Source organism: Elaeis guineensis, chromosome 11, assembly GCF_000442705.2.
Source record: "Elaeis guineensis isolate ETL-2024a chromosome 11, EG11, whole genome shotgun sequence".
In the NCBI taxonomy this organism is placed as follows: Eukaryota; Viridiplantae; Streptophyta; class Magnoliopsida; order Arecales; family Arecaceae; genus Elaeis; species Elaeis guineensis.
Genome location: NC_026003.2, coordinates 104141053 through 104148901, shown reverse-complemented (window position 1 = coordinate 104148901; position 7849 = coordinate 104141053).

Here is a 7849-nt window from a genome sequence, read left to right as displayed (position 1 = left end):
AATTGCATATCTGACACTGAACCACTTCGACAAGCGTTTGAAGGAAAGACGAACAAGAGTGATAATGGGCAATAAGTGAGCCCCCTTCAACACTTTATTGAAGCTTTCAGATATATTGGTATTCATTATTCTATACCTACATCTACTTATGTTATGCACCAGTGACCATTTACTTAGATCGTCAAGTAGATATATTTTCAGATATTGAAAGCAAGTGGACCATGTTCTCTCAATATGTTACATGCTTCAATCAAACTTTCAGAGCTGATTTTACTTTGCAGTTTAATGGAAATAAGTCAAAAATATAGCATCATAGAATCAATTATTTAGGTTAGCCTCAATATGTCTAAGATATAATCTATGATATCTATATGTGCTGTTCATCCAACAGATTCATCTGAAATAATAGCTAATATTTTTTTATATCGGTCTAAAATTATGTCAATCTCCATACAGTCATGTGCCACATAATAGCGTAAATATCATAAAAATCATGACCAACTACTACGGCTCTTGTCTTCACAAATGATAAATACTAGAGTATAGATACTCCCATTTTCATCCCTTCCCACAGCTATCATGAGAGTATCCTTATATCGACTGTATAGATGCATTGCGTCGATATAATCAATGGGCAGCAGAACTGGAAGTCCTGAATGTATGGACCAAATGCCCAAAAAACTCGATGAAACACCTCTGTGTTTGCTTTTGTTGCAGAAAATTTTGCAAAATTTACCATGATTCTCTCGTTGGCATGATAAATTACAGCTAGCCAAGGATCCAATATGTTATAGGACTCTGTCCAATCTCCAAATAACTCATCCATAATAAGTTGTTTAGTTATCCACGTCTTTCTGTAAGATGTCTCACATTGCCATACATCACGTACGTAAGCTTGACAGACTGATATAGATATGGATATCTCTATCCTAACTGACCTTCTAATGATATCGACAATCATGCGTGCATCAAGCTGTGGATGATCTCGCATCACATCTATATTCAAGCATGTGTGTAGCCCTTTATATATCGTAATCTCCTATCACTACGTCTTGGTCCGAAGGAATGCAGAAGATGCCAACTGTAAGTATCAGACTGTTTATACACGATGCTTCATTTAACCCTATCTAACTCAATAATTTTGAAAGGATGGTAGGTCGAATGGCATATTATTTCACAGTATGTTGGACTTATTCTTTGATATGAATACCATTCTCTTTCTTAACTCTTCATTTCTACCAAAGAATGGATGTTCTAACAATGCTCCATAGGATGCGGCCTCATCATCGTCGAATGCATCAACTAGTCTGAATTCAGGAATAAGGAGTGCCTCATATAGTGGTAGGGCTGAAAACAGTTCGATTGGTTCGATTTTAAGTGATTTTTTCAAACCGAACTGACATTTTGGTTTAAGAGATTTCTAAAACTAAATATTTGATTGAATATAATTGATTTCTTCGATTCGATTTTATATCGTTTGGTTTACTCATATAGCTTTTTCAAATATTTGAATGGTTTGAACAATTTTTTGGTTTAAGCAGATTAGTCGGTTTCGTTTCTATTTTTTATTCCTTTATTATGGCCCATAAGCAAGTCAAATTTGGCCAAACTTGGATTGAAATAGGGCTAAATCAGTATTTCATATTCTATAATTTATATGGACTAGGTGACTTGAATCTATTGTTCCTAAAATAATTTCAGAATATCTACGACAATCTAATCATTAAAAAACTAACTTGAATATATTGTTCCTAAAATAATTTTAGAATATCTATGGCAACCTAATCATTAAAAGTATTAAAATATAAAAATGACTGAACCATAAAAAGAACATACGAACGACACCTCCATAGTCGAAAATATATTGCTAAGTGCTAACAAAAGGAGACAAAATAGATAAATATCATCCTCAAACCATGGCAACTGTAACTAACATCCTAAAACCATGGTATTAGCGAAAGTCAATGCAACAGAAGGCAAAAGTAAAGTTCAAAAGACAAAAGCATAGTAGCATCAGAGTTGAACCATGAGTTTCAGTCCCCCATAGGCTAATATACTTGTAACACATTAAGAACCAAAAATCAATAATACACACACCACACACACCTAGGGACCATAATTACTCACCATAAGAAAAAAAAAAAAGGAAACTTCTCATGTGTCACTCATCCACTGATTGGATCTCCTTTGCAGCAAATGCTGAAAATAGAATATAAGAACACAGTTAAGGCATTGATTGTATCAGCTAAAAATAAAAATTAAATTTTAAATTTAATTACCAGCTTCTAATTCTTCAAATTTTTTAATGAGATTTGTCGATTCTATAAGTATAATCAAAGAAGATCGTAACCAATTTTGAGCATATATAAGAGCCTCCACCATCATAGGAGATAAAGAACTTCTATATGTATCAAGAACATGTCCTCCTGTGCTAAATGTTGACTTAGAAGCAACAGTTGAAATCGGTATGGCTAACACATCTCGAGCCACCAAAGAGAGGATTGGATATTTTTCCATATTCAACTTCCATTGAGCAAATACATCAAATAAGCTATTATTTGGTAGCTCACAACCATCAAATAAGTATCTCTCTACCTCTATCTTGCTCTCAACACTATCTTCCTCTATGAGCTGCTTTGTAAAAGAAAATGTCCGCAACCGACACATATCCAACTCCATGTTATCACTTATATAATTAAGTTCCTGTGGCTTTTTCTTTAGACTAGAACTTGCAATAGCTGATTTGTTGCCATCAAAATCAGAATAACAATCATACAAACTTATCAAAGTATCTATCACCTTCTTAAGCCAGGCTTCAACAAGAAAACTATTTGCACCATACAATTGGTCAAAGCAATACTTCACATATTGCATCTTGTATCGAGGTTCTAATACGATAATTATATAAAGCAGTAAATTGATATTATCAAAATTTTCTCAATATTTGTTAAACTTTCCCAACATGTTACTAGCCATACCACGTAATGAGACATCTCCATTTTTACTCAAGCTATCTAACATTGATTGCATTGAAATATATAATTTCATGAAAAAATTGATTGGAAGTGACATGCAAAGTGCCTAAGATCCTCAAAGTTACATTATAAAACACTTAAAATTTGATAAAGACCCTAGCTTTCTCCCAATCTAGAAAATCAGGTGGCCTGATATTCTTTTTCTTCTTTGGCTTCTCCTTCCTTTTATCCTTCTCCTTTTCTTTCTCTTTACCATTCTCATTCTCCCTCTCATTCTCCCCATTACCCTCATTCACATCAATAGCCTCTTCTTTTTCATCAAAGTAGCTAGATATCTTGGGTCATCCTCCTCCAACTGGTCAAAAGCTTTCTCAAATTTCTCAACAGCCTCCAGCATCAAATAGGTGGAATTCCACCTAGTTGGAACATTCAAGGTAACAAGACTTTTTGTCTCAATTTTCTATTTCTTTGTGTACTTCTAAAAGCAATAATCTTAGAAGGAGAGGTCCTCATAAAGCTCACAGCATTACGAATCTTGATATTTGAATCATTGTGCTCCTTCAATTCCTCAATAACAATAAGATTTACTATATGTGCAGTACACCTAACATGTAAAAACTGATTATCCAATACCTTATTCCTCCGATGCTTAGTTCTTCTTTTCAAGTACTTGATAATATTATCATTGGAAGCAGCATTATCAACTATCAAGTAAAGCATTTTATCTGCACCCCAATCAAGTAAACAACTCTCCACAATCTTCCCTATAGTCATCCCCTATGATCTAAAACTTGATAAAAGTTTAATATCCTCTTGTGGATGTTCCAATCACTATCTATCCAACGAGTAGTCAAGCATAAGTAGTTAATATTTTGGACTGATGTCCAAGTATCTGCTGTTAAAGAAAGCTACTGATTCTTGATAGCTTGTTTTAAATTTTCTTTCTCCTTAAAATACAGATTCGGATGTCATTCGCTACAGTAATGCAACAAGGCACTTTAAATTTAGGTTGCATGGCCATGCAAAATTTTCTAAATCCATCTGCTTCCGCAAACCTAAAAGGTAACTCATCTGTTATAAACATACTTGCAAGGACTTTTCTACACTCTTCTTAACTATAGGTCATTGCTTTCACCATATAATTCCCCCTAATATTTTCTATCCCATCTAACTTGTCTTTTTTCAGCTCCATATAAAGCATTTTTTGTCTTTTATCCTCTTCTCTAAAAGGTCTATCTTGACACTTTGCTAAATGATTCCATAAATTACTAGTCCCTGACTTTTTTGAGTCAATGCATAATATATTCCACAGTAATTATAATATGCCCTTGATGTTTTTGTATCTTTTGTAAAATGATCCCATACAGCTGAACCTTTTCTAGAACTAGTATCTCTCTTTCTTTTACCTTTCTCGAGGGAAGGCGTAGTTCCAATCACTTGAGCTTCGGTTGTGTTTATGGTTGGTTGACCCTCCATAGTTGTTGGTTTATCACTTGTCGATGCAACCATCTACAATGCAAAAAAAAGTAATAAAAATCATAAATAACAAATTATAACCATCATTTAAAAAAAGGATAGAAAACACAAATACTAACTAATGTTTAAGATACTTGGTTTTAAGTGTTGAATGAATGACTAATTTATCATTCACAATACTAAATGAAATCTCTCATTAAATATATACGTAAGTCAACAATCATCCAAATAGAGATTTTTTTTTTCACTTACTTTGGTGGAACTTTATACAATAACAATGAAATACTTATAGGAAAATGACAAGTTCCTCTATTTTATTAACTTATAAACATAACCCATTGTCCTTTAGTTTTTTTCAATTTTAGATGGATAGAGAAAGAAAGTTGTGCAAGTAGATTATAAAGAAAGAAAAGAAAACAAGAATACAATAAGTAAAAAGAGTCTAGATTAACAAAAGTAAAAAAAATCCAACAAAATATGACTCTATTGAAAAGTATTCCAAAATCCTAGATTATTAGAAATATGATACAAGAAATAGATTTTAGGTTTTAAAAAAATTAATTATATATTCAGAAATAATAAATATATTAAAAAGTATTCATTAGTCTATGGAATATGGTTAATGATTATTTTTATATGATGAATCTTAATTAAAAAACCTTATTTACCAGAACTGCCAACGGCCCAACATGGCAGTTCATGAAAAATTGAAGAGATAGACTAACAGAGAGAGGAGGGGGGGGGGCAGGCGGGGCGGGGGAGAGAGAGAAGTCATAAAGTTTTCTTACCTGTGGCCTGAACAGTCAATGTCCTCATCGGTGGTTTATGAAAAATTGAAGAGACGGAGGGAGGGAGGGAGGGAAATGAGAAGTCACAAAGTCTTTGGGAGGAGAAGGGTCATAAATGGAGAAAATAAAAATTAAAGATTTTGGGTACTCTTAAGGAATAAAAAATTAAGAATATAAAATATATAATATAAATATACATCGTTTCTATTTTAGTTTATCGATTCGGTTCGATTTAAGTGGATCACATAAATCAGTAAACCAATAATCAAATCGAAATTTTGATTTTTCTATTTTACTCAATCGAATCGAACTAGTTAAACCACCGTATCCGATTCGATTCGGATCGGATTGAACAGTTTGGATGGTTTGAATGGAATTTTTTACATCCTTATGTGGCGAGACATCTTCTTCTGTACTAGACTCTTCACTATCACTACCATCAGACTCTGCATCATCATTCTCATCTTCATCATCCGTAAGATTAGGATCATAACTAATAGCGGTGCTTCATTTTCTAATAAAGTTATATTAGTCACTACGGTTCCTAATCTTCTAAGTTTGACATGTATTGCATGTGGCTGATTAAGTGGTATAGGATCATAAGATTCGTGCTTTACATGCTCCACGATAGCTGCCACATAACTAGGACCGACCTCGTATCATCAAATGCGGTGTTATATGGATATTGATATACAGACTCTGCACCTACTATATACTGAGGACTATCAGTTACGGATACTACTAGTCCATCAATAGTACATACAGAGATACCTCCGTACTCATACCCAACTTCATCAGTCATTAGAGCTGCATCAAGTAGAGATCCCTCAATCTCCAATTGTGCAAGTGGAGCAGATACAGCCTAAGACATACTCACATGGTGATCACCACCACCCGAAACTCCTACCGCTACCGGCTCAACCATGCGAAAAGTCTCCTCTGATAGGAAGCCCAAGATGGTGTTCGTGTTTCGATCATCTTCAATAAGTACAGTCAAATACTATCCAACAGTATGAATCAAAAATCTACATAGTAGAAAACTCCATAATAATTGAGGTTCCATTCGGTGACGGCATAGCAGATTTGCACAAGTTCTTGGTATGTTACATTACGATCCACCATGGTCATCCAGATCTTTCCACCATCATAATATATACCATTAGCATGACGACTGATCCTTCCATCCCAATGGAAGATAACAATGACAAGACTTGGATCTATTTTATTAAAAATTATTATGAGAAGTAACTGCATGAACATATAAACAAATATTCACTAGGAGGAAGTACTTAATATTTAAAATAGCTTGCATAATAAATACATCCTATCACTGTTTAATAGGTAAAATTAGATCCTATCTTATTCAGAAATTGTATTAATTTCATAGATAATTATAGTAATCAAATGATATGCAATAAGGATCGAAAAAAATTTTGACAGTATTTCTTGTTAGCTCTCCCCACATGGCTGAAGATGTGTGAGGAGAATTAAAGAAAAATACTGTCTGAAATTTCTCTCGAACTCTTTATAAATTATTTGATTATTATCATTACCTATAGAATTAATTATAATTCTTAAATTATCTAAACTAGATAGTCAATTAATCAATGTACATAATTCTTCCATCTGTACAAAAAAATATAAATATACAGATGTCTTAGAATATGTACATTAATCAAAAGATGGATCTATGATTCCATGCAATGTAAAATTTTTAAAAGCAAGCGACTAAGTAGAAAATTATTTTGATAATTTATTTATAAATTAACATTATTTAGATAAAATTAATATTATTTATAAATTAAAATTATTTTTTAAATAAAAATTATATAATTTATATAAAAATAAATTATAAATTATACTTTCTAAACATTATTCTTTTAAACAAAATAAATAAATTTATAATTTACATAAAAATAAAAAATAAAAATAAAGAAATATACCTCCATGGTGGGGGGTGGGGTGGCGCAGCAGGGACCACTGGGAGGGTCGAGAGGGGGGCAAGGAAGGGCCTAACAAATCATCGAAAGGAGGAAGGGGTGTCGGGGACCGCCAAGAGGGAGGAGGGAGGGGCGGTAGTATGCCAGGGAGGGAGGGGGGGTAGGTCGAGAGAAGGAGGGAGGAGCAGCGGTATGTCGGAGAGGGAGGGGGAGGTGGGCTTAGAGGAGGAGGGAGGGCTACCGAGGATTGAGAGGGAGAGGAGAGGGGGTGTTCTCGCACCGGGGACTGAGAGGGAGAGGGAGAGGGAGGGGGGGTTTCTCGCATCGAGGACTGAGAGGGAGAGGGAGGAGGGTTATCGTGCCATCGATTGAGAGGGAGGGGGGTTTCAAACACTAGGGATCGAGAGGATCGTTGGGGTGGGGGGGGCATGCGGGGAGGGGCGACGGGGACCAAGAGTCGGAGAGGGGAAGGTTTAGTGTTTCTTTATCTAAGTGATGGGGGAGGAAGGTATTTGGTCTAAGTTATACAACTAAATTGCCGTATGATAGGGTGACTCATAAAGTCGCCCTGTAATAGGGTAGCTTTCTTCCTGCTGACTCCACACCCCAGGTGGCAAGCAAGGTGGTGAGTCAGCACGCAAAGTCGCCTGATAAGTATAACAAATATCCC